This window comes from Sesamum indicum, linkage group LG1, assembly GCF_026168435.1.
Source record: "Sesamum indicum cultivar Baizhima isolate 11 linkage group LG1, ASM2616843v1, whole genome shotgun sequence".
NCBI lineage: Eukaryota > Viridiplantae > Streptophyta > Magnoliopsida > Lamiales > Pedaliaceae > Sesamum > Sesamum indicum.
The window spans coordinates 20,967,062-20,979,338 of NC_142657.1; the positions used below are offsets into that span (position 1 = coordinate 20,967,062).

General features: G+C 32.9%; 1 long non-coding RNA gene across 3 annotated transcripts; it reads right to left on the reverse strand.

Moving 5' to 3' along the window:
* Positions 1 to 1,357: 1,357 nt before the first annotated feature.
* LOC105169563 (uncharacterized) lies at positions 1,358 to 7,609 on the reverse strand. 3 transcript variants are annotated; one of them, XR_016067662.1, is made up of 6 exons: positions 7,481 to 7,609; positions 7,303 to 7,388; positions 6,735 to 6,775; positions 6,589 to 6,634; positions 5,519 to 5,605; positions 1,358 to 1,667 (listed from the first exon to the last, which is right to left on the reverse strand). It is a non-coding gene; the product is annotated as an uncharacterized LOC105169563 (long non-coding RNA). The 3 variants fall into 3 exon arrangements; XR_016067661.1 differs by having other exon boundaries at positions 6,589 to 6,775; XR_016067660.1 differs by having other exon boundaries at positions 6,589 to 7,388.
* Between the last annotated feature and the right edge of the window lie 4,668 nt (positions 7,610 to 12,277).

The following is a 12,277-nucleotide window of genomic DNA, read 5'->3' on the forward strand; positions in this document are numbered from 1 at the left end:
ATAATAGGACAAAAATAGAACATAAAAAATGTATGTTTCGAATAGTGCACATTATCACGCACTAAGAATGGGATATGGCGTGTGACGTGTTGAACGAATTCGTATTTTCTAACTACAAATACATTTAGTTTTTAATTCACTTAAGAAAATAAATGATTAAAATATATAATGCATAATTAGAATGTTAAATATGTAATTTAAAAGCCTCGCACATCAATATACTCCTAGCATAGGATGGGTTTAGGATAGTATTCAACAAATAAACTAAAAAATACGTATTGCAAATTTCACTACATTTTACTCTTATTTAGAGAAAATAAATTATTAATATATATAATGAAAATTATTAAAGTGTTAAAAATCAAATTTTCAAATTCTACACATTAACATACCACTAGCATAGGGTGCCCAGAATGTTGTGGTCAACAAATAAACTTAAAACACTCGTACTTTTGATTATAAATTTCTCTATTTTTTACTTTTCTTTGTGAGCATAAATTAATGAAGTATATAATGTAAAAAGTAGAGCATTAAAGATGTATTTTCAAACTTCACACATCAACATGCCCATAGTATGGGATATGCCGAGAGTAATGCTAAACAAATAGACTAAACAAACTTATATTTTTTATCCTGCTTAGCAAAAATAAATCAAATAAATTCAACAATACAAAAGACTAGAGAGTCAAGTATGTATTTTTCGAACTTCACACATCAACACACCCTAAACAAAGGGTGTTCTGATAGTGGTGTTGAAAAGAGAGATTTAAAAAGCTCGTATTTTTTACTACAATTTTCTCTAGTTTCTTACTCTTTGTGAAAATAGATTAACAAAATATATAAATAAAAAAATTAGAATATTCAAAATATATTTTACAAACTTGACACATCAATATGCGTCCAGTAGAGACGTGTGCTAGGTAGAATTGACAAACATATAGATGAAAAAGGAACTCGTATTATTCTACTACAAATTTTTTTACTTTTAATTCACATTAAATAAGATATATAAAACAAAGAAAGCATTAAAGATGTATTTTTCGAATCTCGAATTTGTCCATGCCCCAATGCTGATGGTACTTCAGAACGAATAAACTAAACAAGTTTTTTTAACATTCAATATTGTGAAACATATATAAATTGTACAATTAAAAACTTATGTATTATCTATAATGTTATTTATATTCATACCTTGTAAAAAATAAAAATATTTCTCAATTTTATTAAATTTTCTGTTATTGCCATTCAGTATAAATTAAATATTTCTAAAAAAAATTATGCTTGACAACATGCACATTTTACAAGTTGGTAGAAATAAGAAAATGTACGAAAGTTAGAAATTTTACTTATTTGGACATAAAACGAATAACAGTCTTTATTGCTTTAGGTATACAAGTACAATCTTTCATATCATATAAAGAATGCTGAAATTCTACAAACAACGAGTGCTAATTTACATTTAAAAAAAATCTTCTAAAACCCATTAGGCATATTCGGAAGATAATCTGAAACAGGTTCGTCGCTATGAAACAAGTGCAAGATAGGTTCGTCGGGCGAACACTTTTGTTGATATCAACTTCAATGGTGTCGTATGATACGCCACTTAGACTGCATCAGTCGATGACCGATATTAGCTTAAACCATGCTTCCTTTGCTCTAATGTCAACCTGAAGAAAACAAAAGGACGAGTTTTTATGAGTAATACACAACGCAATTGTAGCATAGAATCTATGGTCTATCCATACTCGTTTATTAAACCTAAGGGCGCTAGAGTCTATATTTGGTTTTTCAGTTCTATGCTTATCTAAATAACATCGTCTCACTAAGAATAGTACGGAAAACTAAAGGTCGAAATAGGGATTTAAACACTCAACTAAAACTGCTTCACTTTGATTGCTTAAAAAAATGCATTTTAACATCATCTAGAACCAAAGTACTGTATCTCTCTCTTCCCCATTGTCATTTTCTAACAAAAAAGCAACCGTTGTCCCTATCATTCCCTCTACAAATTTTTTCCCCATATTTAAAATTCAAGAAATGACAAAACTATTGGATTTTTCTTTGTACGCTACAAGAACTCGATGTGTGACTAATTTCTACTGAACCTTCACATTCTCACCATTCTCATTTGGAAGACATAGGATTATGAATTTTGAGACAACTTTAAATGTGTTGGATGCGGGAGACATTAGAGTTGAGGCCTACACGGGAGATCATCCTCCACTATTTTTGTTGATTTATTCTTGATTCATAAATTGTGTTAGGTTCCCATGTTGCTGCCTCAAAACTTTTTGTTTGTCAAAACATTTATGATTCTTGTACAAATTTTACAAAACCACCATATTTGTTCACATTATTGACATCTGGACTTTGTAGGTGCATCACAACAAAATTTATTGGAATATTATTATTATACAAAAACAAATTAATTCACTTGTGAACTTAGAAAATAAAATAGCACATACTAAATTGATGAATATTTGTCTAGATGCCAAGTATATTTATTATTATCATAATACCTGTGACTACGTATCTTAAAAAGCTTTTTCAACATCTTGACAAGTACAAGCATTAATAATACAAATCTTTTGTTATCATTTATCACAAGAAAATTAATTATGCACTTCTTTGAAAACCAAAAAATATATTTTACATCAATCCATTTTTCCAAAAATAGGAAACGACGTGCATCTTAAGTTTTTCAAACAACTAAAAAAAATATTTTAAATCAATTATTAGTTACAAAAGTAAAAAGTTTAACACATTTATCAGGAAGTGAAAAATTACGACATTTCATGCATTTTCAAAAAGCAAGTAGATGAATAATGATTAAATACATTCCAAACTTTGTCCATTTATACTTCGTTTTCTTTGAAGAGAAATTAGTACACACTTCATACCGATTTTGAAAACTTCATTGGGTAACAAAAAAACATTTGGTATGAGAGAACAAATCTTTGAGTAAAAAAGAAAACTAAATTGTGGGTAATATAAATAAAAAGAAAAAAAGTTCTCCATTTTAATAATAAAAATAAAAAAAGTTCTCTATTTTAATAATAAAAAGGAAAAAAGTTCTCCATTTTAATATTTATTAAGTTACCAAAAGTTTGTGTTCCTTAAAAATCATTTAACAAAATTTGAAATTACAAATATTTACAAAAAATTACACATCTTGGAAGAGAAATTTAAATTTGGCATCTAGACAACCATTCAACATTTTAGCATATAGCATTTTATTTTCAAGGTTCACAAATCAAATAATTCGTTGTTGTATAATATAAACTTTCCAACATATTTTTCTATGATACACCTGCAAAGATGATGATGTTAATAACACAAACGACTGTGGTTTCTGTAAAATCACACAAGGATAATAAATGTATAACAACAAAAAATTTCGAAACCACCACATGAAGAAAACCCAACTCAATAAATGAATAAGGAATAAGTCCACAAAGAGAGAGGAGGTTTGTTCTCCAATTTAAGTCTCAACCCAATGCTTGCATCCTCCACATTTTTTAGCAACCTCAAAATTCAATGATCCCATTATTTCCAAATCAAAATGGTGACAGTGAGGGATTTCCACAGAAATTAGTGCAGTAAACTCGAGTTTTGTAGTTTACAAAGTGTAAAATCAATAGTTTCAACCTTTCTCGATTTAAAAATATGGGGAAAAAATCAGGAGAGAAGAATGAATTAGGCACTGGTTACCTTTCGTTAGAAACATGAAGAGAGGAAGATGAAGATACAACTACCATTAGGTTCTAGAATGTCGTCAAAATGCATACTTTTAGCAACCAACGTGTGTTTCAGTTGAGTGTTTAAATCCGAATTAAGCCTTTTGTTTCCAGCACTATGCTTAATGAAACGAAGCCATTTAGTTCGCACATAACTTGCCAACCAATATATTCTAGCCCCTCTGTGTTTCAATAACGATTATAGATCACCTACCTATACATACTTATATGCTTGACTTGCATAATCAAATACATTGGATGTTATATGCTAACTAATGCTTCACGTGAAGAACCAAATAAATGCATGTCACATGTATTACTAGAAAATGATATACCAAGTAAGGTGAAACCCTTTTATAATTGTATGCTACATGCGTTGGGCGCAAAGAAATAGCCTCCATAGTACAGTTCAGGCATTCTTTGAAAGGCATAAGCAACAGAATTATGAAAAAACTAACACACGGAAGAAAAGAACATCGATAAATCATTCAGGCATTCTTTGAAAGGCATAAGCAACAGATACTGCATAAGGAAGAAACCTTTTCGGATGCACATCACAAAAATAATTCTGTGGGTTCATCAACTAGGGGACTAGCAATTGGTTTACGAAGCTTCATCACAGTCGAGTTAAGATCTCTTAAAGTAAAGCTCAAATAGAAGAAACAGAGAGGGGAGGGATGGCACTTAGATTTCAGAGAATCACATTCATGCATCAAGACCCACATAGGTGAAATTGATTGGTATCAAAGATAATACTAGGAAAAGCATATACATCACTTACTGCTCCTAAAATAGATCGCAGATTACGTTACCTACGTACCTTTCCAAAGATTTCAATAAGGACAAAGAGTGGCATGACAATGAAACCCATAGAAAGGGGGCTGCATTAACCATGATCACCTATAGGCGAAATAACCGACATTTTCCGACCACAAAATCATTTCATAGCTATAAATATAATAAATTCAAAAGAAAAGGAGGTCATCACATCCACAAAACTGATAGAAAATAGAGATTTTAAAAACTCTAAAGTTGTCGAGACAAAGCAAAAGCTAGCCAAAAAAGTGAGTTAAAGATTTCTCAATGTGAACTATCCAATTGGTTAGTATAGAGTTACCATGAATTAAGTGAAGTATCATAAATAATCAATTCAGTGAATATAGTATACAACATAATAACCCAATCAGCCACATAATTCTTCAACCGTTCACTCGTGATAATTACTAAAATCGATTGTCTTCAGATTAGAAACTTTTCCTATATGTTTCCTGAGTAAACAGAAGATAAATCCAGTATTCTATCACATGTGCAAAATTCAATCAAATTGTATTATGCCTCTACGGCTCTACATTAAAAGCGGAATGCTTTGTGAAACCAGTTTCTACCTTTATGACCCAATATTAGCATGCCCACATTCTTCCAACAGGTTATGTTTGCATAAAGTAAATCCCTCGCCAGTCACCCAAAGGTCCATTGGAAAAAGTAAATGAATCAGGTGCATATACAAGCACAATTCAGAGTGAAAATAAGCACCTACAAAGACATTGTCTTTTTCTAAACGGTCATTGGAACTAAAGTACTTCAGTACACACCATAAGTGAATCTACAAAGATCTGAAAGATACAAAAAAAAAATACATACAACATGTCGCAATGCACAAACCTATAGAGAAAAAGGAGAATAATAACATCTCATGTTCCCAGGTAATATCTTGGCAAAGAAGTGTAGTATCAATTAAATAAAACATAAAGAAAGGCACATGCCACAGGATAAGGTATTACCTGCGTAAAGGCTGTATATTTTTGGCAAGTGTAATAAACTTGCTGCTAGGACAAATGGAGAGGCTAAAATTGATACGAACAGGGCACCTGTACAAAAAGTAATTGTTATGCTAGAAGAATCATAACCTCACTGGGTGACACTAACGTCCCTATATTATTTCTAAATACGAAGGTTAGGCTTCCTCATAACCAGGAACTTCTATGCAAGAAGCGGCAAAAAGTAAAACATTGCAGTGATCAATTTCGAGAATCTTGAGGAGCCCCCTTCTAGATCTCAAATTGACAGGGCCCAGATCCTGAGGGGGAACATTAAATTATAGTCAATTTGAGTCTGAACCAAACGCTAGAACTGGTATGGGCCAGAAACTACACCGCACAAGATAAGAGAAAGTCATTTACACACAAATGCATTTGTTAAAAAGTCAAATAGATAAAGGAACCTAAGAGAAAGTCATTACACGCAAACGCATTTTTTAAAAATCTAATAGATAAAGGAATTTTGAAACCAACGACACAATAGAGGGGAAAGGACAGCCATTTGCTTGAAGGGATTATATTTGCAAGTCAAATATTCACTATGTCCTAGTGAGTGTTCCACTGTCTTGATAGCAGAGGGTATATCAGAATTACTGTCTAAAATGATGGGTACAATTTTTGGGTGGATAAGTGGCTCAAGAGAGTCTTAAGTAGTGCTACCATCTAGGAGTTGCCTATGGTTCAGAAAGTCGCAGCAAATTGTGTGCCGTCCAAACCTAATTTCTATCACTGTGATGAAATTCATTACGGTATGTAGCTTCTCGTAATTCAGGTGTTTTTCCATGAAACTCATGTATAGAAATTCAAAGGATTCCCCACGAACGTTCCCCAGCTGAGCTATGAACTCAACATTAACAACAGTAAATGGGCGAGATGCCTGGCGTAATCAAAGTCTTGAAGTTTCTACAGTATATAGCTATGAGTATCTAATCAAACAGAATTTACTAAGCAAGCAACTGATGGAGCACCTTCAAACTACATCTAATCAGGAACAATGCATGTTACCATTGGAGTACTAGTATAAGAAACCATACCTATAAATGTACGAGGAACAACTCCAGGAAATTCCAAGTGATCATACTGACATGGCCCACAAAAACAAACACAGACAAACAAAAATTAATAGAATACTCCACCAAAACAGTAAATTTTTGTAACCAAGCAAAAGATCTAGTTTTACCTTCTCTATCTGATGCGATGTTATAATATGTCGTGCATTGCCTAAACGATAGAAGCACACATCTTTAAGATTCTTGGTCCTCAATTTTCATCAAGACCAAACAAATAAAAGAAACCACTTATATCCGAGAAAAAAGTAAAGAAACCCAAAATCCTCAAAAACCCGAAAACAAAAATCAAACAAATATTTGACCGAACACATTGTTGATCCGATAAGAGATCAAGAAAAGAAGTTTTGAAAACCCAAAACCCCAAAAATAAAAACAAATAATCCGCGAATTACATAACAACTGTAAGATTCTTGGCCATTTCTCAGTTTTCATCAAGACCAAAAAAATAGAAGAAATCCAAATATTTCCAAGAAAAAAGTAAACCAAAACCCAAAATCCTGAAAACCCGAGAACAGGTTCAAACCAAATATTTTTCATCGAACATATTCTTGAAAAAACAAAAATTCTGAACATCCCGAAAAGAAAATCAAGAAGATATTTCCAAGAAAAGAAGCGTTGAAAAACCCAAAACCCCAAGAACCCTGACATAAAAACAAATATCCGCGAATTACATCGCACCTGAACATTGAAGCTTTCTCCGACCTTTGTGTAAGGTGCCATGAACACATAAAAAGCGGCGATCGAACCCAACAACAGATCATAACCTTATTGCAAACCATTCGCAAGCAAATTCATTAGCAATTTAAGTAAACAGCCAGAACTGAAACGTGATTAAGGTTGCTCTGAATCGTCGTACCATAAAGTTGCATGAATTTGGAATTGAGAGCCATTCTCATCGCTACGGAGTGCGAATCCAGAATATGGTGGTGAAGATGGCATGACTCATGAGTGGTACACGCTTTTAACAATCGCCCCCAACTTATCCGGTTAATTCAAATCGTACCGCAAAGTTACCGTATTTAAATTACGTTTAGCCCCTTCAACTCTTCAAATTAGCATTGTCCCCCTTCAGTTATATTTATATGACACACTACCCCTCTCAAATCTAAAAATAGACACTTTAACCACTGTCTGTGAATGGCCTGTTAAAAAAATAAACAAATTTTGAAAGTAAAACAACAAAGATATAATATGAAGAATTCATTGGGAAACTTTTGAATCGATATTAATATAATTGTCTGTCACCATGAGAAACTAAATATCATTATTGGCCTTAAAAAGGAGAGACATATTTTCTTTTTTATGGTATAAAATAAATTCCATTAATATAAATAAGAAAAAATGCAAGCAACTCCCTAATGATATCGCAAATGAGCCAATTATCTCCTTATGAAAAAATAAATAGCGATTTACATCCCTATATTTGTTAAATACAACAATTTACTTCCCTATATTTTTTAAAATGAAGCAATTTTATCTCACTGTATAAGGAGGTAAATTACTTCATTTTAAAAAGTGAGGGAAAGTAAATTGCTATATTTTTTTTATAGGAGGGTAATATGCTCATTTTCAATATCACAACGGGTAAATTGATATTCACCCATATTAATAATATGCAACATGTTGCCAAGATAGCTAATCTTTCTCATTGAATCGGAGGAGGAGAATGTGTTCGAGAATTGGGTTCTTGGGGCGGGGGGAGGGCTGATCTTCTAAGTTAACGTGGTTATGTTCTTCCTCCTATGACCTAGTATTTATATATTTATTTATGGAGAAGCATTGGAAGTAGTGTTGACTCCACCGTTGGCGGTGGGGTGGGGGTTGGGGTATGGTGGGCGAACTGATATCATAGGAAATCAAAATCTAAATTATGCTAAATATTTTTTGATAAAATAAAGAAAAAAAATCTTACTAAAATAGAGTAAAATAAAGAATTTATTGGCGTAAATTAAAACAAAAAATCACTTAATTTAAGAATGTAAATCATGTTCATAAATTAATAACTTTTGCTATTAGAATATTACAAATTTATATTAAATTTATAGGTTAATTATACATAGACGTCATCTGAAAATGCGACATTAAACTTTAACTCGTAGAGGTTTTAAACTTATGCTTATGTTCCCTTAAAAATTTCTTTCCTCGCACCTAACAACTTTTTATTAGGGTTTTCACGAAAAAAGCTGAAAATCTGAAGCTAACAAAAAAAATTACATAAAATTTTAATTTTGTCCTTCATGTAATATTTTTATGTATATTTTTATACTTTGAAAGGGATAAAGATAATATATATATATATAGATATATATGTGTGTGTGGGGGGAGTGAGGTTAAAAATATTATATTTTTTTCTTATAAGTACAAAATTATTTATATAAGAATGTTAAATGCGCAATAAATTTTAAAATTTATGTAAATTTTTTTCTAACGTCGAGATTTTTTGTTCAAACCTAACAAAAATGGATTCAGATGTAAGCAATGAATTTTTGAAGAAGCGTAAGTGTAATTTTAAAACTTATTAGGAGAAAGATATAATTTTACATTTTTAGCTTAACCCTAAATCTATTTTAATATTTAATATAATGATAAGATAATTATTTTTCCCCAGGTTAATTGAATATATTTTAACTAATCTGGTTTTTTTTTATTATTATAAATAGTGTTTATTTTAGTATATTTGTATTATTAAAATACTTCGATAACTAAAAATCAATCGGTTCTAACTCAACAATTGCAGTTTCGGCTTTGAACCGGTTAGTATCGGTGCCAAGGCACAAAAATATTATATTTTAAAATTTTAATAAAATTAAATTATAAACCAAGTGTTTTTACAATTATACTTGTAAATTTTTAATTTATATAAAAATTTATTGCCCTTGGATTTACTTACCTTTTTTTTAAGTATATGAACTAAAGAATGAAGTATATGTCATCATGCCACTATTGTAGCACCCTCTAAAAGACTATGACTATATCTTCCCTAAATATCATATTTAATTATATATGTAATTGTGCACATAATGCAATCCCTGCGGAGTATATATATATATATACCCACACACACAGGTAATCCCGCCATCACCACAAGCGCAATCGACTCTCCATTCACAAGATTATATATACACATATAAAACATAACAAAATAATATTTTTATAATTAGTTTGCACATCACCCATATTTTATGACTTTCTACACTCCAATAACGTGATTTTCATTTTTACTATTGACTATGAAGAAAACTGCATAATAGCTCGACCTGACTAAAATGCAAGGTTTGGACTTAGCCCTCGCTGGTTAAAATTTATATCTGAAAAAATGTTAGCAGATGAATTAGCTTGCAACTCAATAAACAAAGAACTTGCGCTATCTTACATCAAATATAGTCCGGACAAAACAAAATGAACAACATATATATAATATAGTTAATTTAATCTCAACATAATCAACTTTATCACATATCACAACCAACTCATCACAAGACAATACTCCTCTTTTCCTAATCTGTTTACCAGAAGGTGATGTATTTTTCTTCTCCATCAACTTAATTTCACCATTTATTATATAATGTTTTAGTAAATCCCCTTGACATGTTATGAAGGGCCATCAATCTCATTTCGCATCATAGCTTTTTTCATATATCATAGTTTTTTTTATATCGCATCATAGTCTTTTCTTTTCAACTAGTAGACTTAATGCAAATAATCGGTCCAACAGGCCAAGTCCAAATGGCCCATGAGCAAGGTATCATGCCCATAGCCCATCTATTATACTAACATGGCAGGCTAATAAGCCAAATTCAATAGGATAACTCGCCAGATATTAGAGATGACAAGTTATACGTATTTCTAACACCATGAGACATATCATGTCAAAAATTTTTCAACAAACTCCTAGAGTGATGGTGGCTGACTTGGCATCAACAGGTAAAATGAAATTTGCATAAGTAGGCTTGACTGACATGGCTCATTCAAATAGTCATAACTTCTTAAAGACAAGTCCAAATAGCAATATGTTCTTTTTTTGTTAGTAATCTAACCTTGCAGCTTTCTAACGATGTATCACAAGTTGCTAAAACTTCTAAATTTGCTCTTCATCGGCCTATAGATAAAGGTCATTGTGCATTCATGAGGGTATCAAGTATTATTCACGCAATCAATCTTTTCTCTTGATTTTCAGCAAGCTTCTCGCCCTATTTTTCTCTCCAACATTATTCCCACTTTAAATTGATACTTTGTCAAGTCGTTTCAACTATTTCATTATTACTCTTACGTTATTTCAAATTTTCAATTATCTTTTCAGTAAATCAATTTTTGACGTCAGTATCAGAACCGTTTGTAGGTTAGTCCTCATTTTCAGTGAAGATCCTTCAACCATGGTGATGTGTAAGATCTTGGCACACATTATTGGCGCAATTTATGGGAGATTTGAGCTAGAGATGTAAGAAATATCCAACTTAGAAGATAATCGCTTTTCTTAAGGAAACACTTCTCTCCTTGCTACAGCAGGTTTTGTAGTTCCACTTCCAAAACAAACACTAAGGGATATCAACACCCCTGCTCTCACTCTTGATCCGACAGCCTTGCCTGCTACAACCAACCCGTTCTTCCTCTAACAACTTTTCCAGTTCATCGCAAGACCGTCAACTCAGCCCTTCGGGGCTCCCAAGCCAAGGGAGCAATACAATCTCCACACCAGGAGAGGCTCAACACTTAAGGAAATCGAAGAACCGACATGCCAACTCCAACGGGACGAAACTACACTAGTTGATCTCGTTTGCAAGGAGAGTGCCAATCAAGAACCTCCATAAATCTAGCATTCTCTCAAGACAGAAGTGGTGGAATTCTGCCAACGGGTAAGGAAGGAGGTCCCGCTATTGGAGCGCGTATTCTCTTCAATGTAGATATTATTGCGAAAGAGCTGCTTGCTCACCTCAAGACGCCCTAGCACCAACTTGCTTATAATGGCACCACACTCCTTGCTAAACACATCCACGATAAAAGATGGGATTATGAAGCCACCTCTTCTCTCCGAAATAGAAGGGAAGCACGAGGATAGTTGAATCCCATCGTCCCAGCATCGAGAATTTCACCCCACTTATTACTAGCTCAGCATGGATGCTGATGGCCATAAACAAACACCCTATTTTGTAGTGGTCCAAGGGTGTAGAGGAAGGACCACAGCTTCCCACATCTAAATACTTTTCAAATACCATGGGGAGTACAAACATGATACGAATAGATGTCGCCAACTGAGATAGGAGATAGAAAGGTTCATCCAAGCTGGTTACCTAAGGGACTGCGTCTACAAAAATTAGCATTGTGAACTACAAGAGAAATGCTCTAGCCATAAATATTCCCGGACACGAGGATCAACTTGTTGATCCCTCTAGGAGGTAGTGCCGAGCGCCATAAGGATAAAACTCCTACTAAGGAGCAAAACACGAAAATGCAACTGCCAAAGAGGTGATCTACATAATAGTCGAAGACCTACTGATGGGACTCCTATGAAATCTAGGCGTGCACATCATCTTGCTGCTCAAATGATAAAGGAGATTGACCATAAAGCGACCAGCAAGGGATCCCACGATCCACTTTGGACTTACTAATACTCAGAGAGTTCATTAAGCCTATAATGGTGCTCTCATTATTTCTA